This window comes from Dipodomys merriami, unplaced genomic scaffold, assembly GCF_024711535.1.
Source record: "Dipodomys merriami isolate MVZ:Mamm:240054 unplaced genomic scaffold, mDipMer1.0.p SCAF_63, whole genome shotgun sequence".
In the NCBI taxonomy this organism is placed as follows: Eukaryota; Metazoa; Chordata; class Mammalia; order Rodentia; family Heteromyidae; genus Dipodomys; species Dipodomys merriami.
Window position 1 is genome coordinate 4,905,510 of NW_027206213.1, and position 22,276 is coordinate 4,927,785.

Consider the following 22,276-nt stretch of genomic DNA (forward strand, 5'->3'; position numbering starts at 1 on the left):
TATGAGCCATGTACTGTTCTGGAGGTGTGAGGACACCTTACGAATCCTATTAGAAGCCAGGAAAGTATGATGAGTCTCTCCATTTTTCTTTTTTTCTTTCTCTTTTTTCTTCCTTCCTTTTTCTTTTTTTCTCTTTCTTCTTTCCTTCTTGCCTTCCTTTTTTTGTGGTTGTTGAAATTTGTTCATTTGGGTGAGTTAAAAGAAGGTTAAAGGCAAGCAGAGTTCAGGGTTTTGTTTGTTTAGAAAGACTTGTTGTCTACAGAGATGGAACTTAGTGGGGTGCACTTCCCAGTGCAGCAGCTTGGTCCTGTGCTTCCTACACACTGACTCCTAAACTGTCTATTCATCTTAGGGAATTCATGGTCTTCTCAAGTCACTCAGCATTCTTGGCTTCTCAAGGGAGTTGGGTGAAGGTTAGACTGTGCAGCCTCTGGATTTCTTTATCTTTAGGAACTGGCTTGTTGAAATGAGGAATTCAGATGGCAGATTCTTCTTAGGGCCTCTTAGGTTGAGATTAGGAAGCAGCACCTGCCCTGCCTGTGATTCAGGGACAGTGTTATGAAGAGTGGACAAGCAGGTCCATAGAGGGCCTTGGAAATTGTCATGCTGCCTGGCCTTCCAGACAGCACAGTCAGATGCCTTGAATCATAATGGGTAGCACGGGTAGAACTGTTCAAATCCATCTGTGAACCTGAAAAGAAATTCAAGAAACATCCTATTGAAGACAGCACATTACCATTGCATTTTTAATCCTTTCATTTAGAATTACGTTTCAGACAAACTGAGCCGGTTACAAAGCACTGTGTCTCATTTAAGCCCTAAGACTCCTCCCTGAGGGTAGTCAGAGTGAAATCACCTTTTTAGAGACTCCTAGAAAAGGCTCTAGGAATCTCTAACAAAGTCCTTTTGCCAGGTGCAGAAGCAAGGCTCAGTAGTGCTGAGGTTCTGATTCAGCCTCCTGGCTGTGGCCAAAGAGCTAAACCCAAAATTGCCAGATTCAACAACCCTGACCTTCTACCAGCAGAATCTGTGCTGATCTAATGTCTGTGACACTAGAGGTTAGGAAACTAAAAAGTCAAAGATTAATTATAGTTTAGAAACAAGATTTGTACATGATTGTCACACTCCTAGTCCAGGACTCTGTTGATTCTCAGGGACAAAAATGGTCTAGAGGCTGTGCAATTCTAACATTTGTTGGATTTCCTGTGGAAGTCAGAGTGCTGACCCCCTCAAATAACTGCAGATGGTTTATAGTCTCCTTTCTGTATTACAGTGCCAATGTGTGGAAAGTAGCAAGTAATACTGTGTTACAAATGTTTCTGAAAAATACCCTCAAGTCCTGGTGGAATAGTGTCCTAGCAGGAAGGGAACATGGGAATTAGTGAAGCCTCCAAGAAAGGTGTTCACATTTCAGTGGACATCAGCCAGATGTCCGTGGCTCACACCTGTAATGCTAGCTACTCAGGAGGCTGAGCTCTGAGGATCAGGGTTCAAAGCCGCCTTGTAAGAAACTAGTCCCTGAAACTGTTATCTCCAGTTAACCACCAAAAACAAAAACAAGACAAAAAACAAAAACAAAACAAAACAAGTAGAGCTCTGGTTCCAGTAGTAGAGTACCAGCCTTGAGCAGAATAGCTAAGGGACAATGCCTAGGCCCTGAATTCAAGCCTCAATTCTTCAAGCACAAAAAAAGAAAAGAAAGAAAGAAAAAGAAGGAAGGAAGGAAGGAAAGAAGGAAGGAGGAAGGAAAGAACGAACAAACTTTGTTTGATTTAACACAAGGTTTCAGAGTGTAGCCTAGACTGGCCTGGAATTCTGTCTGTAGACCACACTATCCTTCAATCCACTGATGATCCTCCGGCCTCAGCCTTCTGAATGCCAGGATTCCAGGTATGCACTATTGTGCTCAGTTTCTTCACATGTTTTTGAAGATTTCTATATCAGTAGTAGCAAATGGTATAGGAAGAAGCTAATGGCCAAGAGAAGCCATCTTCTCTAGTAAGGGTTAGAGGGACTGATGAAAAATGTTAGAAAAATCCAAGCACTTAGGAGGGTGAACCAGGAGGATTACAAATTTGAGGCTATCCTAGGCTACGTAGGAGACCTTTTCTCAAAAACAGAAAACTAAAATTTAAATATTGTCACTTTTTTTTCAAAAGAGAAAAAGGCCTATTTCTAACTGAAGATTAAAACTCCTTTGAAATCTAGGAAGTGGTCATCACACAATAAATAGTTCAGTAACAAAATGGCAAGCTTTAGAAAGGTAGAATTGCCTGTGCCATCTTTGAGAGATTAAAAGTTCTCAAAATCATCTGCATGAACTCCTTGAGATTCAGATGATGTGACCTCCAGAAATTTATTCTGAAAATCTATTCCCAAGTTTTCAATTACAGAAAACCTACAGTTATGGTCGTATGATTTTGTATTTTCTTTTTTTTGGGGGGTGGGGGGGATCTGGTCATGGGGCCTGAACTCTGGGCCTGGGCACTGTCCTTCAGCTCTTCAGCTCAAGTGTAGCACTCTACCACTTGAGCCACAGCACCACTTCCAGATTTTTTCTTTTTGCTTATGTGGTGCTGAGGAATCGAACCCTCATGCATGCAAGGCAAGCGCTGTACCACTGAGCCACCTTCCCAGCCCCAGGACTTTGTATTTTCCATGAAAGATTATTTAGTTCCTTTGGTTGTATACAATTTGTATTAATAACTGAAACATTTATCTTTTTTACCATAAAAACAAGACCAATATTTGAAAGGTATAAATGGATAATTATTACTGGAATTTCACGTGGAGAGTGAAATACAGGATTTAATGAAGGCAAAAACAAAATCCTTAAAGGTTTTGAAACCTATTTTAAAGTCTTTGTTTCTTGGGCTAGGAGCATAGCTCAGAGGTAAGAGTACTTGCCAACATGGGCCTACACTGTCAATCTAGCACACACACAAAATCAGTCTTTATTAGTTTATGTATCTAGCTTGTACCTTGTTTATTTGGCATATGCTAATTAGATGTTAAACATGGCCTTTAGTTAGTGTTGTTATATTGCACTAGTTTGCAAGTTACACAGAGGAGCAATGATGTGTAGGCTGGTACCCAGACCCTACCACATGATACTAAGAAGGGCCTCTCTGAAATTAGGTTCATGAATGTTGTTAAAATTTTGTGTATATCATAGTTAAATGTCAATGACTGGCCCAATTTCTTATAACCATTCTAAAGTTCTGTGAAATTGAGGAGCAACTGTAAATTCTGTATGAAAATCTCTGAGAGTAAGATTATTTTAAATGGGTCTTAAAATGTCCCAGAGAGTGAAAAATCACATTTACTTACTAAGCATCTCTTGTTGGTAAGTAACTTCCTTTCTTCCCTCCCTCCTTCCCTTCCTTCCTTCTTTCCTTTTTTTTTTTTTAATCATACCTCTGCATGATTTTGAAAGTACAGGGAGGGCCTTTCTTTATATTCATAGACTTGAATTTCCAGGGCTGAGCAGGATTGCTGTGCTGGCCTATGTGTGACTCAGTCTGGAAGAGGAGGAGGAGGGGAAAGTTAGCCACCTGGTGTTGGACTACAGCTGTTGAAGCTACTACTTCATACTTTGACTTCTGGGTCCAAGATGCCAGATTCTAAAAGTGGGAGATGTAAGAGTTGTATGTAACATGTGAATTGATAAGATATTGCAGGGTTGGAAAACGAGGACTCAGGTTGCTTTCCTAAGAACTCAAACCTTTTGAGCATGCATATAAACTTCAGTGAGGGGCTGGGGGTTTAGCCCAGCAGAAGGGCGTCTGCCTGCAGCGCAAGGCCCTGGGTTCGGTCCTCAGCCCTGGAAAAAAAAAAAAAAAACTTCAGTAAATTGGGTGTCCACGCTAAAGACGCACGCACACACACATACACAATGCCACACTGATTTTAGTTGTTTTGTATAGGAATACTGCATTTGGTGAGCCATTTTCTAGAAAATATTCAAGTATCATAAAAATTCTGCAAGTCTTTCTGCTAACTCAAATTCATGAATAGCAGTAAAATTCATTTTAAATTCAACAGAGTTAATGCCTCTGGCCTCCTACAAAGATATCACAGGAAAAAGATTATTGTAGCTTCTATTTTCAATGGCTTTTCCTTAAAGTGAGCACTGAAAGTATAAATGAGTGGGTGGTTAGGAAACTGTGTCGTCTCTGAAATACAGAACTCTGTAGCTAAGAAGTATCTTGGTTCCCTGGAACAATGTCTGAATACTGTGCCATTCAGGCACAGATTCTACAAGACCTGCAGAGGGTCTTGCTGTGTTATAATGAATCTTTCCAAAGATGTCCACAAATAACTAACTTTTGGCATTGATCATATTTAAGGAAACATCTGTTGAAGGTTTGGTTAAAAAAAAACAACCTTTTTTTTCTATTTCCCTAAAAGATGCAGTTTAGGCACGGTCTCCTCTACCATTTCAGTCCAAGTTTAATTTCAGTAAGATCACCAATTTGATTGATAAATCATTACATAAGCTTGAATAGGTCTAAATTTGTCTTTGTATTAACGACTAATAATCACCTTTATGTTGGGTCTTAAAGCTTTATTAGCCTTAAATACAACCATCAGAGTTGAGCATTAAGCGGTAATCTAGGAAGAAATTATTGATTGGGGTGCCAGCCAAAACTTGAAGGTGCCTGAATTACTTTGGTACTATCTCTGCACGGAAGCTACCTGTAATTCTAACCCTGAGTTTTGCAGTTGAGTTGTCTCCTGGCCTCTTTTCCTAGTGCTCTTAAATTCAAACCGTTCAGACACTCACGCTGCCTGCACACTGTATAAATCCTCCTGCTTCCCGTGAGGAGCTAAGAGCCTCAGCCTGGCCGAGGGAGGGACGGGCCCGGCGGCGCGAAGCCTGTGGGCTGTGGGCGTCTCCGCGCCCGGCGCCCGGCGCCCGGCGGCCGGCTCTGCTCCTGGCTCACTGGGCCACCCAAGCCCCTCCTGGGCTCCGGCCGGCTCCGAAAGTGATCCGTTTGGGAGTGTGGCGCGGAGAGGGCAGCTCCGGCTGGAGCCCCCACGCCGCCACTGGGACGGGAGGACCGGGCCCTCGGGGGATCCCCCGCCCCCGGCCCTGCGGGGACCCTGCCCGCCCCGCTGACCGCCCCGAGTTGCCGAATAGCTCAGATGCTTGTCATATTTGCGGTCGCGCGACTCCGCGGGCCGTTCGCGCGCGCCGCCGCCGCCGCCGCCGCCTTTGTCACCAGCGCCTCGTTTGCCTGCTCCCCCGAGTGCGGGGTTAGTGGCGCTGGGCCGGCCGGGGCCTCGCTCCTCTCTCCCCCACTCCGAGCGGCTTCCCCACCGAGCCTTGCACGGACGCGCGCGCTGGCCCGCGGGTGAGCTCGGGGCGGCGCCTGGCGCTCCGCCGGCCCCTTCCTGCGCCTCCACGGCCGCGGCGGGGCCCGGCGTTTATCTCGCCCCTCGGGATCGCCGCGGGGGAGGGAGGTGGGGTGGGGGTGGGGGTGGCCGGGCCGGGGCGGGGCCGGCGGGCCAGGGGCGGGGCCGGAGGGCGGGGCCGGCGGGGGGCGGGGCCGGCGGGCCGGGCCGGAGCTCGCGGGAGGCTCGCGGGCCGCACGTCACTCCTGCACGGCGAGTGCTGGAGCTGGAGCTGCTGCTCGCTCGGGGCGCCCCCGCCGCCTGCCGCCCGCTTCCTCCTCGCCGCCGCCGCCGCCGCCGTGCCGCTGTGCCGCTGTGTCGCTCCACCATTGTATAATGCTCCCGGCGCGCGGGCCGAGGACGCCCGAGTCTTAGGTTGGGGCTCGCCTGCCGCCAGCTCCCCGGCGCCACCCTCGGGCCCCGCGGCGGGCACCCCGCATGGAGCGGGCATAGCTGAGGAGTGGGCGGAAACCCCTCCGGATGCTCTAGTTCCCAGGTGGAGTTGCATGTGGTAAGTTCACCCCGCGACCGGCCGGGAGGGTCCTCGGGTGCGCGGGGCTCCCGAGGGCCGGTGCGGGGACCCGGCCGGGGCCGGAGGAGCCCGTGGGGCGGAGGAGGGGCCGCGCGTCCGGGCGAGGGCTCCGGGCTGGAGCAGGTACCCGGCGCCTCGCTCTCGCCCTCCGCCTCCCGGCCCCGCGCCCGCGGACCCCGGGCCGAGGCCGCGACCCCCGCGTCCGCCGACAGATCCGCGGGGGGAAGGGCGGGGAGCGGGCGGCCGCCGACCGGGATCTGGAGGGGGTCGGCAGCTGGTGGGAGCCGGGAGGTGGGGCGGAGGGAGCCCGGAGCTGTCGCCTTTTCCAGCTCTGTGTGTGTGTGTGTGTGTGTGTGTGTGTGTGTGTGTGTGTGTGTGCGTGTGTGTGCGTGCGCGCGCGCGCGTGGGGGGCTGACGGTTGTGTTGTGAACGGGTGAGACTTTTTCGAGGCTCGGATTGCCGGCTCGGGGGCTCCCTCACCGTTGAGGTCCGTGGCGGGGTTTGCAGCCGGCTGGCTGGGTTGTGTGGTCGCGTTTCCCGGTGATGTTTTTTTAAGTTAAAACGTCCCTTCCCATCCTCTCTTCGTCCGCGCCCGACCGGATCGGTTTGGGATCAGTCCATTTCGGCGTGTCTTTGGTTTGTAAATTAGAAATGTACAAGTCATCTTGGTGGTAACCGCCTGTGACTGAGAGGGGGCGGAGGGGGCCAGCTGTCCCGAGCCCTAGACTTTGTACCGTCCAGGCAGGAGGTGCCTTCCGACGGCCATTGCATCCACAGATCATCCTGAATTGTGCTCATCCTTCCCCTCGTCGTAACTTACCTCCCCTTCAGCAAAAGTAGTAGCTGTAAGTTTCACTAAAGCATCCCACACGGTCTGCCGGAGCAACTTTTTTTGCTTGCAAGCTGGGTGGCTCCGAAGGTAGAAAGTTGGTACAGGCACTGAGTGGGGCAGGGCCGTGGGGCAGCCGGGGGAGCCGGCCATCCCGGGACTACTGCACAGCCCCAGTCGGCCTTAAGCAAGAGGGAAAATGTTTTCAAGCTTTGTTCATGAGATATGCCTTTTGATTTCACAACGTTAAGAAATGTTTCTAGCGTGTGTTTAGAGCCTAAAAGTTGTGGTTAGCAGTAAGCAGGGCCCTAAGGGTTCATAGTTGCTTTATTGTATCTGAGGACTTTTCCCGGACTGCAGCGAGGTGGGCTCTGCCTCCCCTCGAGCCCTGGAGGGCCGTCCACCTGAGAGCTGCATTTGTTTTGCTTAGCTTACCCTTCAGGCTTCTCACCCCGCCGGCTCCTGTGCCCCCTCCCCCTGTACAGCTGGCTCTTCTGACTGAGCGTGCTTCCTGGTGAAAAAAAAAAAGAAAATACCCATTCCAACATCCCAACTTCTGACTCAGGCAGGAATATTTTGTCTTGTGTATCCCTCCTTTCCTGTTCATTTTTATTACTTTCTTCATTTAAAAAGCTTTGAGACAAATGTTTAGTTTTCCCTTAGCTTTATGGACTTACTTTAGTGGTATTATATGTTAGTATAAAATTGTTTATGTTGTACATCAAGTTAGGAGCTCTTTGAAACAGTATTTTACTTCTTTCTCCTCCTGATTAAAATGTGCATAACTGGGTTGCTCTTAAGTGAGAACTCTTATGATTAAAAAAAAAAACTCGACAGTTCTCTTACTGCATTTTGGCAAGTAGAAGAGAGGGCTAACATTTTATAGTGCCCACCAAATGTACAAGAGGTGGCCTAGTGTCAGTTTTACTAGCAGACGGTTGTTGTAGCCTCTTAGATAACAGCTGCTCAGGCTTGCTTCCATTAAAGAACCAAGAGAAGGATTTTAAACTCAGATTTAGAAAATCTTTACACTCCTGCTTGCTAAATTATCCTCATTAGAGCTCTTGAAATTTAGAGTCTGTGTGTGTGTGTGTGTGTATATCCCAGTTAATACACACTAAATTACTATTAATAATGGCATAACAAAGCATATATTTTGATGTTCTAAAGTTTATTCAAATTTATGTGTGGCGATTGGCAGCCACTATTTTTAAGCAGTAGTCCAATAGCAGTCACACACAAGTATGTATCTTCAGTCAGAATATATTTTGCACTCTAATTGCAAATGCTACTGCAGCAGCAATTTTTAGGTTTCTTTTACTGTGGTGGTTAAAAGCACTAGTAAAAATAGGAGCTTTAAGTTTATTACTATTATCAGAATCAAGACTACTTTGTCAATACTGTATACAGATACAGTATTTAGGAGCATGAGCCTTAGTGCATTTGTAGGCCTTTTAAAACTTCTTGTGTATAGAAATTTCCAATTTATTGTCTTAGTTGTGGTTTAGGAGGCAGCTCTAGTTGCAGGAGCTTCTTGGGGGTGGGGGGAGGTGTCTCTGATTACTTGAGTCCAAAGATCAGGTGTATGCTGAAGGCAGCAGAGGGCAAGCTCCAGTTTAAGTGAAAATGGCTTCACAGTAAGGGTAGTATCAGCCCTCCAATATCTTGCCATTAAATCCAACAAGAAGAGCATGAAAATTAAAAGTGCTGTGACCACTGCAATACACAAAAAATTGTGTATTTTCTACATACTATTAATAATTATCCATTAATTGACAGAAACCCACAAGCTGTGACTTCTGTTTAAGAAGTGTGTGTATGTTTAATTTAGTCTTTAAATTTTTGAAGGCAATAACAACTAACCAAAGTTAGTTTGCTTTTAAAAGGAAAAATGCTTGTCTTTAATGGTCAGTGCAGTTGGAACTAAAGCCAAACTTCTGGCCTGTATGCAGATGCTGGGAACTCTTATGAACAGAACTTGTCCCCTGGAGCGTCCATCACTCATTGTGTAGAGCTGTGTCTTTCTCCATTAGCACTGCATGGCAGTTCATTCTTTGTATGAATGTGTGAATGGCATATGTCAGCCCAATAAGACTACATTCCTATTCTGGCTAATAAATAGATGCTTTGTTGTTGTTGTTGTTGTTGTTTCTTGAAGATCAAGATACAAACAAAAACATGCTCAGTTATCTAAAATTTTTATTTGAAATATGAACAAGTTAATATTTCCAAATAAAAAAACATTTACAGTATCTGTTAACATGTATGATTTTTAATCAGATAAACCAGATAGGAACTTGTCATTTCAATAAGCACCACACACTATGCAAACACCTTTTTGGAACTTTGGTTCTCTCTGGTCTGAGGGCTCCTAAACCTGAAAAGACTCATTTGTTTCCCCTCAGGATCTTGTGTTCCTCCTCTGAATTTGATTGGAAGTACCTGTCAGGATTCACTGGAGTTAGCACACCATCACTTGATGGATCTGTAGGAAGCCAGGATCACCTAGTTGTATTCTACCCCCCATTGCTGTTTTCAGTTCTGAATGGAGTCAAGCTCTGGCCTCCTCTCCTTGTGCACTGTGTGCCTGGGGCTGGCTTTGCCTCCCAGCAGGGGGGGTAGAGGAAAGAGTGCTTGTGCCCTGGCAGCTCTGTGGCAAGGGGACTGAATGTGTGGACCGATGTGGGGGTGGGGGCTGGCGGGAAGGGGCAGAGGACAGATCAGCAGCAGCCTGTGCGACTGCTACAGCAGGTCTGACTAGTTTGAGGTGCCCAAAGGCAGCTTTGTTTCTCTAGTAACTCCAGGTAGCAGCAAACGTAAGCACTTAAAACTCATTCATGTCTGCATTACTATCTTTTTGTCACTTTGCAAAACACTTGTAGTTTTTTAGGGTTACTAATTGATTCTGAGCTTTTTCTTTCTCCTTTTTAAAAAACCTTCATAGGTGGTTAACTATAAAGAAGCAGCTGACCTAAGCAATTTTATTCTGTAGAGTTTCGCTTAGAATAGCGAAGGGAAAGGAATTCTTATTCACAGTGTATGTATGCTTGGGGGGAGGGCGCGTATATGTACATGTACATATGATTGTTAGTGGGCTGTGAACATGCTGAACAAAAGTAATTTACCCTTGACTCTGCTCCAGTCACACAAATTCAATAATCAAGAGTCCCCTGTTGCAGATCAACCTTTAGCCCTTTGCTCTCCTCTTCTCTAGCTGGCTGCTTATCATTCCAGGCCACGCCAGGGCTTGGAGCAGGCCTGCTAGATACCCCACCCTGTGAGAAACATTGCCCAAGTTAGACTCAGGGAATCTGAAAGTCCCAAGGTCATCCCTACTCCAGAACAGGTTTGCACACTGAAATAATGAGGCAGCACACTGCTTAAAACTGATCTCCCGTGGGTGGCTACAGATGATACAGATTGGCTTTTCAGATTTCTTTCTTTCTTTTTTTTTTAGGGGGGTTATCTTCATGGCTTATTCTGTGTGTCTTCCACGGTGTTTTAGAAAACTGATCTGGTAAAGGAATTTGGATGATATATTCTGTAGCAGAAGCAGCAGCCTTTTTACTCTGCCTCTCTGTCAGGAACCTGGTAATGGGCTTTTCTGAACAGTTTGTTGTTGTTGTTGTTGTTAATGTTAAGTTTCTTCTTTTTTTTAGTGCTAGAGATCAAACCCAGGGCATCCCACATGCTATTGGGCAAACAAGCCTACCAGTTGATAACGCTCCAGCACCAAACAATACATGCACATGTATATACATGATTGTGTCTGTGTGTGTGTGTGTGTGTGTGTGAGAGAGAGAGATGCTGGTGACCACAGACACTTGAGTGTGCAAGGCCAGTGTTGTAGTTTTTTAAATGCAGGCAGGTTTTTTTTTGGGGGGGGGATAGTTGTGTTTGTCCAGAAATATAACATGAATTTTCATTTGGTAGCAGTTCTTAGCCGTCTGACTGAAATTGTTTACAAATTCAAAATGCAGTTTTGGAGTAACCCCTGCTTCCTCTAAAGCTACCAAAGATGTGGGAGGGACAAAGAGAAGTTGGGGGTGCATAGCTGGGAAGGTTAGAAAAAACCCTTTCTGTAAAGAAAGGGAGAAAAAGGTGCATGAAAGTGATTAAAATATAAGTGTTAAGAAGTATATTTCTTAGAAGTAAGTAGTTGGCTGGAAAGGTGGCTCAGTGGTAGAGTGCTTGCCTTGCATGCATGAGGCCCTGGGTTTGATTCCTCAGCACCACATAAGCAGAAAAAACTAGAAGTGGTGCTGTGGCTCAAGTGGTAGAGCGTTCACCTTGAGCTGAAGAGCTGAGGGACAGCGCCCAGGCCCAGAGTTCAGGCCAAAAAAAAAAAAAGTAAGTAGTTCATTTAATGTATGTAGTGCTTTGGTTATTTTGAATGTATTTAACTGATTAACTTTGCCTAAAACTTAGTGAGTCATTATCACTACTCAGAAGTCCTAGGGAAGAAATGTATTTTATTTTGAAACAGCCAAAAATAGGGTTTGAAAAAAAGTTGAGATAGTTTCAGTGCACTCAAGTTTAGTTTGTATCCTCATTGCCCTTTTCTACTGTGTGAAGTATTCAAGTATATGATAACAAAGTTTAAATTGTCTTCATAAAACCAAACGACCTGATTCTTAAAGGCAACTAAAACATACATTACATATCTGTAAGTTACTTACATGGAACAGATGTTTATGTGTTAGAATAGTTACTTCCTCATTTTCCATGTCTCTGAAGCATATTTCTTTATCCTGAGCCTCACATTTTTGTACCCATATGTCATGCATGTCATGTTGTAGAAATGTGATATCTTCTTCTGAAGGCATCCAGATTTAGGCCATACCATACAGTGTTTAGTCTTCCTCAGAAGATAAGTAAAGAAATAACATTTCCTAGTTTTCTTCTGTGGACTGTTTGTGGATGTTGAGAGAGAAAATTCATGCCATATTTATGAGGAATATTTTAAGACTCTTTTCCTACTGTAAGCCATTTCAAATTTGAAAACATTAACTCATCCTCACCTATTTCTTTTTTTCTTTTCCTTTACTTTCTTCCTCCTCTTGCTTTTCTTAATTTTATTCCCCCTGCAAGGCCACGCCTTGGTATCCTAGGCTGGACTACAATTCTCTGTGTAGCCCAAGCTGGTCTCAAAATCAAGATCCTCCTGCCTCAACCTCCTTAGTATTGGGACTGCCCAGCCTGCATGATGTTTTTAATCTTTAACTTTTAAGAAGTACTTCCATAAAAGCACTTCCAGAGGTAACGTGTTTACTCCTCCTTAGTTTTCATCAGTGGAGAATAGTTGGCTAACAAACCAAGATTTTTTTTTTCTTTACAGAATTGGATTTACAGAATTAACATTTATATTTTTCTATTTTAGTTTGTCCATTTTATATATCTGGTAAGCCTCTTTAAGAAAAAGAAGTTGTCAAAGCCTTTGGTGTCTATCCTAAGTCTTTATTTTCCCCTGACATTGTTTATTAAGGGTCTCTAGTGTGAGGGGAAAAACAAGGTATCTTTGGGGAAAAGATGCTACAGGAGGGTTGAGACCAAGCAATTATAAATACTCTCTAAAAATATTTTCATTATGCACGGGAATGGAGGGGGCAGGTTTCAGTGAGGCTGGCTTAACTTTACTGGCACGCTCTTGGGGGGGGGGTAAGGATCAAACCTGAGGATTCCTACTCTTATTGTTCATGAGGCTTTCAATTCATGATGCTGAAGATGTATTCCTGCTACCAAGTAATTTTTTTAAATATTTATAAATAGTTACTGATTTTCAAATGGAAAAAAATGGCATTAGTCCATCTGTTAGAAATATTATTGATCACTCACCATCATATAATCTGAACTTGTAATTTGATTACGAAGAATTCCAGCAAGTGGTTACGTGGTACCTTTGCTTCATTATCTCTTAAGATTAACTACATTACATTTTACAATTAAATGGCTCCTTCCCAATGTCCTTTATGAAGGGTTTTCCCAAAGAACTGCCTGAAGCAGCATCTGTTCGGTATGAAGGTAATTTACTGTTATTAAGAAGTAATAAGACTCTTGAAGGCGTCTATACTAGTAAAATTCTTAGTGGTAAACGTGGGAGATTCATTGTGTGGCTAGGAGTCTACATTCAAACCCCCACTGGAAATCTGAACTCTGCCGGTTTCTCCAAGTACACACATCATGACTTAGATTTATGTTGGGTTTTGTGTGTTTGTTCTTATGTCCAGAATCCTCCATAGATCCCAGCCATGGTTTTTGAAACATCAGTGTTACTTATATAGTCAATAACCTTCCTAGTACAGTGTTCCAGAGATTGAACCATAGCATAATATAATTTAATTTGGGCTTGGCTACCCTCCCAGCTAGCTTAGCATTGCCCTGTGGATACCTGAATTTGGGAACAATTTTGGAAATGTGTACACTTTGAGAGGTCGGTCGGTATTAATTGTAGTGGAGCCGCTGACTTAAGGGTACCTTGCTGTTCTGCTATGCCCCCTTGTGGCTATATTTGGCATGCTGTCTTTCAGAGTTTACAGCCTTCCAACTTGTACTGGGCATGCTTGTTTACATAGTATTAGTAGCTTTCTTCTGCGTAAAAACACCTATCAAGTTAATTTAACAGTTTTCATCACAGATATAAATAATTTGCTGTGTTTATTTGATTTTTTTCATTTGTAGAGTTTTAAAAATACATATTAACCTATTGTTTTTAAACTTTTTTGTTATGGAAAATTCCAGACATAACCAAACATACAGCCTTGTACCTGTCACGCTGCTTCAAAAGGAATTGACATTTTTTTTGTTGATCTTGTTTCATCCATGTGGTTGTTTTGTTTTGCCTTATATGCTAACTTCAGACATTAGCTTTGGAGTAGATTTTTGTGAAACTTAACTTCAGAAACTATTAATTCACCTCAACCTTTCACATGAACTAAGTTTCTTGCTTTTAATCCAGAAGTGTTAGATTGAAGAATTGTTAGCACATCCATCATCCCTAGAAAGTGACTGGTTTCCCTGACTTCATTAGGTTTGAGGATTACAACTAAAATTCCCATCTTACTGAAACCACTAAGCCAGGATATTAGTAACATTTTATAGTACTTGACATATACAGTACTTGTGTGTATGTATGTGTTTGTCGGTTGTGGGGCTAGAACTCAGGGCGCTGTCCCTCAGCTCTTCAGCTCAAGGCTAGCACTCTACAACTTGAGCCACAGTGTCACTTCCAGTTTTTCCAGTGGTTTATTAGAGATAAGAGTCTCATGGACTTTCCTGCCTCAGCTGGCTTTGAACTGTGATCCTCAGATCTTAGCCTTCTGAATACAGGCGTGAGCCATTGGCACCTGGCGACTTACATGTTTTAAAAAGCCATTTTCCTCCAGATGTTAACATGCTAACAAGGCCATAAGTTATTTTATCTGTTTGTCTTTATTGTACATTTCCCCCCATAATTCAGTTCTTGTTTACTAACTGGTGAATTGTCATTTTTAAAAATTACTTGTTTTTTTTCCAGGAGAAAAATATATTATATTTGATAAACGATCAGCATTAGAAATTGTTGTCAATATAATAGAAGCATATAAAAATCCCAGTTTGTTACAATGTGGACATTGGAAAATAACACCACCGGGTAAAAGTTGTTTCTTTAAATTTACTTGGAGGTTGGCCTCCTGGCCTTTTCTCTGGGCCTGAGGTCTTGGTCAGGAAAGCTGGGAGGGGCACTTACTTCAGTGGTCCCTGAGGGCAGGAGCTAGGGGGGTGCTGGTGGGGCTAGGGGTTGCAGGCCAGTGCCTCTTGGAGACATTGCAGCCAGCCTGGTGTCAGATTACAGTCAGCCTCTCTGAGCTTGGGGAACTGGCTGGATCTAGTGACTGGCTTTATAATTACATTGCTGATTTGTTAGGGGAGGCTTTGTCTTACTTACCAATTAGCATGGATGTTACTGTGGGGACCTTCGAAGCTCTGGATGGGCTTTGGTTTAAAAAACAACTACTACAAAAAACCTTCCTGCTCCTGGCAGCTTTACAGGTTTGTCACTGGTGCTACTATCTCCAAGTCCTTGCTTTGTAAATGGCAGAGCATCTCTCCCAATCGGTCGTCTGTCTCTGTTGTTTGTCACTCCCCTGGGCCAAAGACAGTGATAGTGAGGGCCGAAGTGTGTACCTTTTGGTGCAGATACCATGTCTTCATGTTGGGCACCCTCCTGGAGGGAGACAGTCAGTCAGTACTCCCTCTCAGCCATAGCTATGCCGGGTGGCTTGGAAGCCTCATAGGAGGCCCAGCCTGGTATGGACTGTTTATCTAGCTTCCTTTTCTGTAGCTTCCCTTTCTGATCTTGCCTGCCTCCCAACTACCACCTGCTTTTTATGGTGGTCTTTCTCTTAGGGCTGTAGGTTTTGTTGTTCGCTGTGAAGGTGGGGTGGGGGGAAGAGAGGGAGATACAGTTTAAAACTTCAGGCATCATCAGATTTCTTTTTTCAAGGTTGTAATATCTAAATGTGAAGAGTTTCCAAGCAAAATGGTTTCCCCCGTGGAAGTGTGCTTTTCCTCCCTACTGAGAAGCTTCTGTGCCACTGAGTGACCAGGCCCCGCAGAGCAGGCTCAAGGTTCCTGGCAACTGAACTGGTGGGAATGTCCTTCTGACAAAGGCTGTCCATGTGGACCACCTCAAAAAACAGGATCATAAATGCATCTGAAGGCAAGTGGATGGAATTAGGAGAAATGAGAATATTCTGTTTTAGAAGTTGTCTCAATACAATTTTTGCCCAACCTTGAGCCATCTTTTGATCTCAGAAGTCTGTGGCGCAAGTAATTTTGCCAGGAGCTCTCCTTTCTTCTGCTCTGTCACAGCAGGAACCGAAAGAATGTGTGTTTCTCCGCTTGGTTTTTAGTGGTAGTATTGGTACTGCTGGACTCCAGCTTGTGTGGTCACCGTAATGGTCATATTGGACCACTGAGGAGATTAGGGATATGGGCAAAGAACATCACCAGCTGACCAAAGCCACATGCCACGCCAGTAACTTCTCTGACCCAACTGCAGAGTTCACAGAAATTACCTTCTAACTGACATTTGAGATAACATGCCACTTCATTGTGGAGCCTGCTATATATACCCCTCAAAGGAAAAATCCTGAGTTTCTAGTTATTTACAAATCCAAAAGGAAATTGGACCAAGCTCTTAAAAATGTGTATGGGTACAAACCAAGTAGACCTTCAGATATTTCTTAAAGTGGTGATTTCAGACATCCTGTCCATCTTGACCCAACCTGGTGTTAGCATGTGTCCCTCTTCCAGATGCAGATAATTCACCCTCCCTCAGCTGAAGAACTATGTGTCCCATTCACTTCCATGTTCACTGAGGGGCCCCTTTGATTGTGAGCACATTCACTGTTTCTCCAGTCATTTCTTTTTATTTTTTTTGGGGGGGGGTCCGGTCATAGGGCCTGAACTCTGGGCCTGGGTGCTGTCCCTCAGCTCTTCAGCTCAAGGCCACCACAGCACCACTTCTGGCTTTTTCTGCTTATGTGGTGCTGAGGAATCGAACCCAGGGCCTCATGCATGCAAGGCAAGCGCTCTACCACTGAGCCACCTTCCCAACCCATCCAGTCATTTCTTCTCTCCAGAAATTGCCTGACTGACTGACTGACTGACTGACAGATTTGTTAGCCCTTCCCCCTCCCGTTTTAAGGCCTTGTATTTATAGCATTAGTTCTCTTTCTCTGGGTTAAGAGTAGAAAAGTCTGTCAGCAATAGAGGGCTTTCCCTCTGTCTGGCATAATGACATGACAATTGTTTGGGATGAATTGAGTTAAAACATGGTGCAGAATTTTACCTCTTTTGTCTGAAAACCAATCCTCAGTGAGCTGAGGAGGGCTACCCAGTTGCAGCCCCTCTTGAGAAGGGGAGTTGTATAGCTGTGGACTGAAGTTAGCCGGCAGGTGAAAACAATGGTTTGGATGGTGGTGGGATGACAAAAATGGTAGTTTGGGAACATATTTCATATTCATCCCTTAAAAATGTAATTTATTTTGACAGTTCAAATAACATTACAGGTGGTGTTTTTAAAAATACTTGTAAAACACATAGCTTTTAAATAATTGAAACAATGAATTAGAAGCAAGTTCTTAAATTTGTTCCATGTTTGCTTTTTTTTCCCCCCCTAAAAGCTTTAAAAATAAAAGCAGTGAAATGTTGCCCTTTTAACATAGGTACTGTTTTAGTTCCTTCTTGAAGTTTGGGCATAAAACCTCAGGCATTCACAAGAATCACAAGAGTCACAAGAATCACCTGGGAACCCTCAGGCCAGTGGGATCTACTGTTTCATTTTGAGTAACTGGCTTTGTCATTCGTTTAGGACATCATAATTCTGCATGTAGAGTTTTGGGTTTTTTTTTAAATCAGTTGTCAAGCCAGAAATAGTGATGAGTACCTATAATCAAAGCTGCTCTGGAAGTTGTGGCAAGAGGATTACTTGAGCCCAGGAGTTCAAGTCCAGCCTGGACAGCATAGCATGTATCCAACTATTGAAAAGAAAGGACAAGCTGTGGCTCATGTCTATAATCCTAGCTAGTCAGGAGTCTGATTGTACAGGGAACACAGTTAGAAACCAGCCTAGAGAAATAAATCCACAAGACTCATTGGCAAAAAGCTGAAACTGAAGACTTTGCTCCAGTGGTTGAGCACCAATTATAAGTGAAAAAGCTGAGAGTCAAAGCTCTTCAAGCCCCAGTCCTGGCATGTTCTCATGTGTGTGTACTTGCATGTGTGTGTATACACACACACACACACACACACACACACACACAACAGTATCACTTGTCAGTTGCCATTACAGACATGGTTCTACTTACTTAGTTAGCTATGGATAGGAAGACCTTCAGAGTCAAGACTGACTAAAGATGTTCTTGAACTTAAATGTGAAGTGGCGTAATGATAAAGGAGGAAATCATGGTGCTGAGGTCTCCAGACCCAACTGATCTAGAGACTTGAGGAAACTTGAGCTCTAGTCAAAACTGCAGTGTATATTTCACAGGCCTCTCAAGTGAGAACTCTACTTGCCCAAATATGAGAGGAAGGATAAATGATAAAGACTCTGAGAGAGAGCTAGAGCTTTCTTGCCTCTCAGGCCCTCATGCCCTTTGTGATCAGATCACCAAAAACTGTCTGAGGTCTGTGGAGCTCTCCCGTCTCAGACTCAGTAGTTAGGCGTGCGCGCACATGCACACACACACACACACACACACACACACACACACACACACACACACACACACACACACACACACACACACACACACAAAACCTTTTATGTGTTCAGGGATTGCCTTGTGCAGAGGATTTTAAAAAAAGAACAAAAACAAACAAAAACCAGTCATGACCTCATGGGGCTCACATCTAAAGTTGGAAACAAACATTAAGAAACTAACTCTACCTAAAATCCAAACCTAAATATTCCATGGTCTCCCCTGACCACCCCAGGTCACAGCAATCTCGCCCATTCCCTCCTGTAAGAGCTGCTCAAAATCAGGAGTTACAGAGCCGTGAATAGGTCAGTCTCCTGGCCCTCTGGTCCTTTGTCTTCTGAGGGAACTCCTATGACACTTGTTACTTTTGGACATCTGCCAGAACAGATTATAGCTTTTGAGAAGCAGGTCCTTCTTAATGAAAAGCTTTGCAGTTGTTAGGCCAGGTCTGGTGTATAGTTTTTTATTCAGCACTAATCTTCCCAGAAGAGTTTGCACTTATTGCTACCAATGAATTTTGTTCTTTAAAACTTAGTTGCTAAAGTTAGTGGTTGCTCAAACCTATTTTTCAAACTCCAACAAGTCTAGGGGTGTAGTAGATCAGTGGTAGAGCACTTGCCTAATATATATGATGCCGAGCTGCAGTTGCAGTGCTTTCCTTAGGAGTGGGGCAGCTGTTAAAATACACAGTGCTAGGAATTTGTTTCTTACAAATTCATTAGGGAAGGGAGGGTATTTTATCTCAAACCTTATTTTAAAAAAAGAGTGAATATTGAATAGCAAAGTAGCTGTGGTCCATTTCAGCCCCCACCCCACCCCCAGCCCTTTTATGCAGGTCCAGGGGCTTGAGCTTATGGCATGGATGCTGTCCCTGAACATTTTTGCTCCGGGCTAGTGTGCTGCCACCTGAGCCATGGCTCTACTTCTGGCTTTTGGGTGGCTGATTGAAGATGAGTCTCACAAACTTTCCTGACCTGGCTTCAAACTGCGATCCTCAGATCTCAGCCTCCTAAGTAGCTATGGTTACAAGTGTGAGCCACTGGTACCTGGTCAGTTGAAGCTGTTTAAACTGGTCCAGGAGAGAAGGAATACCCATCCGATTCTGCTTGGGGTGAACTCTACAACCCAGCACAGAAGTTCACTGTCTGAATCTTTTATCTGCAACCTTGGGTAGAAGACATGAACTTTGGGCTTGGTTTTTCTAAAAGCCAAAGGAGGAAACAAAGTGGGGTGTTAAAGCCCCAAGTCTCTAGATCCTCATTTGTGTGAATTCCAGGCCCAAGAGCTCCAGAGTCCATAATCTACAGCCAAGGGGAACCCCATTCCCTGCTGTTCCCTGGGAAGCCCTTAATGAGCTCCTGCTACTTCTTCCTCTACAAACTGCTGCTAGTGAGGCCTTTTGAAAGGTCACGTGCCTCTCCAACAGTGCTTAAAGAGCTATTGTTATTTTTTCTGAGTGCTGGAGGAGAAATAAGTCTTCTAAGGAGCTGGCGACCCTGGCCTTGGCCAGCCTGAGCCAGGCAGAGAGGCCAGGAGGGGCCCACGTGCTTGGCTTCTTGCCTTTGGTTCTTGTGTCTCTTGTATTTCTTCTTCTTCTTCTTCTTCTTTAATTATGCCCTGCTTAAGGAAAGTGCTGTTGTTATACAAAGGCTTAAGAGTGAGAGTAAGAGTTTTGTGAGTTCTCAAAACCCTGTCCCTTCCAACCAGGCTACTGGTTATGTTAGTATGATATATTAAGCAAAGTTTGAGAAAACTTTTAAATGAAGGCATAGAGTAGATGTGATTCTGTTGCATTTTTATTCCTTTCTGTAATGGTTTAGCCACTGTTAGTATTGAAACAGGATGGTGTACATTTTGCAGTTTCACTAGGTATGGAACCAGTTTGCCTCAGTTCAGAACTAATGAAAGCTCTGACATTTGGAGAGTATCCAAGATTTGATTTCTTTGTGTTTTTTTAAAAATAAATTTACTTTTTATTTAAATAGTTGTACAAAGAAGCTTCAATTCAACATGTCAGTTTATGTATACAATGTACAAGATTTCATTTCTGTATCTGCTCCTGCTGGCAGGTCTGCTTACAAGGGACCTCTAACCTCCCCTCCCACACAGCATTACAGATGTCTTAACAGCCTTTTCCTAAACCATTAGGATTATCGTACAGTTCTCACCAGCTGGATCTTCTAATTGGAAATCAGGTGGTTCTCTTATTGAGATCTCTCGAAAGTATCTCCATAGATCTTGTTAAGATATGCAGAATCACATGGCCTGGACACTTCAAATATGTGAGTTTATAGACTGATTATTTCTAGAGAAATGTAATATTGGAAAATTACTGAAAGCAGGGCACATAGCAAGACTCAGAGATGGGGGGCAAGAGAAGGAAGGGTGAGAGGGAAAGAAGGAAGGACAAATACTATTTTCTTGGAAACAAGACATAAAAAAAAATCCAGTTCTATACTATGATTACCTTTCTTCTAGAAAACCAATAAAAAATTCAGAGGGGCAGTGAGCTCTCCCTGATTTGTTTTGAGTTGTATTTTGGTTTACAATTGGGGATGTTGCTTCTCCAACTTTATGTGGTACTGGATCATTTTTTCACCTAATCCTTCATAGACTCCAGACAAACAGAAAGATAATTACTGAAAAAAGAAGTTAAAAATACAAAGATTTAGCAGGCTTCTGTTTTTATGTTGGAGACATATAATTGTTTTGTAATTTTGGCATAAAAGTTTCTAAATAATGCAGGGTATGTATGTGTGTGCATGCGTACATATACACATACATGCAAACACACACACACACACACACACACACTTCACCCTGGACTAGAAGCAGTTACAGATTGGCCTACACTTGAAGAAACACTGTTCTAGTGTATCATGTCTGTATCTGCATATCCACATAAACATTTAAGTGTGTTGGCCTGATTCCTATATAACGTACCATAGATTAACAACTTTATGAGAATTAAATGCACGCACAAGGTCTTTGGCTAAAGGGAGTGTTTTGGGGAAGTATTTAAGTGCCCAAATTGTAAGCAAATAAAAATAGTATAATTATGAACGTAGTTATGTGTTTCAAAACCTCAGTTGTCTACTTAAGCTTCTGATGTATGAAGTAGAAAGTATTCTGCAGAGTGAAATGAAACCACATCCATTCCTGTTCATCCTCAAGTTTAAATGAACAGATACTTGATTCACACAGGAAATGTCCTATGCAAAATAGATACCCAAATGAGACTTATAGCCCCAAACAGTAGGGACTGTGTCACGTGAAGTGTTAGAGAAGCCAGTTGTTACTATTAGACTTCCTTGTCTTGAACAAGTTAATGGCAGGCCTGGTCTTTGGTCCTAGTGATTGACAGCCATTTTTGTTAATGCTTACAAAAGGAGGGGAAATGTCTCATATACATAACTTCACATTCTTTGTCAGCATGAACAAATCTCAAACTGATGCTGATTTGGATAGGTTGCAGCTGTCTTCATCTCTCCCAACTGGACACTGGGGCATCAGAAGTCAGTTACCCCTCGTAGGATTGTGTGCCAAGCACTGTGTCCCCTGAATGAATGTCTGCTTGATGGATAGCATGGCAAAGAAAGAAAGAAAGGAAGAAAGAAGAAAGAGAAAGAAAAGAAAGAAAGACTGTTAGTTTTATCTTTAGAATGAGACACCGAATTGAAAAGACTGATGAGGTCTAGAAGATAATCAAGCTTCTGAGAAACCAGACTTCAGTTTGTGAGTGTCCCTCTTGGATCTCGCAGAGTGCTGAGGTCGTGTAGATGTAGATGTGGAGTGAGCTAACGAAGGACTCATAGAGGCCTATCAGCCAGCTGGAGCAAGCTAGTGAAAGATAAATAGCATTTAGAAGAAAATCTGGATAACCACCAAGCAATTTTATGTCTACGGCGATACCACAGGAGTAAGTCTTATTTGGAGAGGATTAGTGCATGTTCAGGTGTGAGTGCTGTAGAGAGTAAGGGAGCAAGCACAGGCCTGGCTTAATTACAAGCATGTCTCCTAGTCTGGATAGCAGGAGAACATTCTATACTAAGTGATTAGAAAGTGAGGTCTGTGAGACGGAGGCTGCTGGCCTTGAGATCCTTCTGTTTGGACAGTGACTTTGTTTAAGGAGGTGATGATTGTGTGGCCCTAGAGAGTTGGAAGGGTTACCATCTAAAAGGTGGCAACCAGCCAAAAATTCAGCCCATTATCCAATTCTGAGTTCTGAGATAATGGGGTCCTTGTTCCTTTGAAATACATATGTATTTCTAGAAC

At 43.7% G+C, this 22,276-nt stretch overlaps 1 protein-coding gene across 7 annotated transcripts in view; it reads left to right on the top strand.

Moving 5' to 3' along the window:
- Window positions 1-22,276, top strand: part of Sertad2 (SERTA domain containing 2) — a 117,217-nt gene that overhangs the window by 88,945 nt on the left and 5,996 nt on the right. Inside the window, exon 3 of one of the 7 annotated variants that reach the window (XM_070004519.1) lies at window positions 15,241-15,456. The exons of 5 other annotated variants lie outside the window; for them this stretch is intronic. The gene's annotated coding sequence lies outside the window, so the exon portion shown is untranslated. Of the gene's footprint in view, window positions 1-5,714; window positions 5,909-15,240; window positions 15,457-22,276 lie in introns of those variants that run through there. One more of the 7 variants, XM_070004523.1, reaches the window with a different exon arrangement.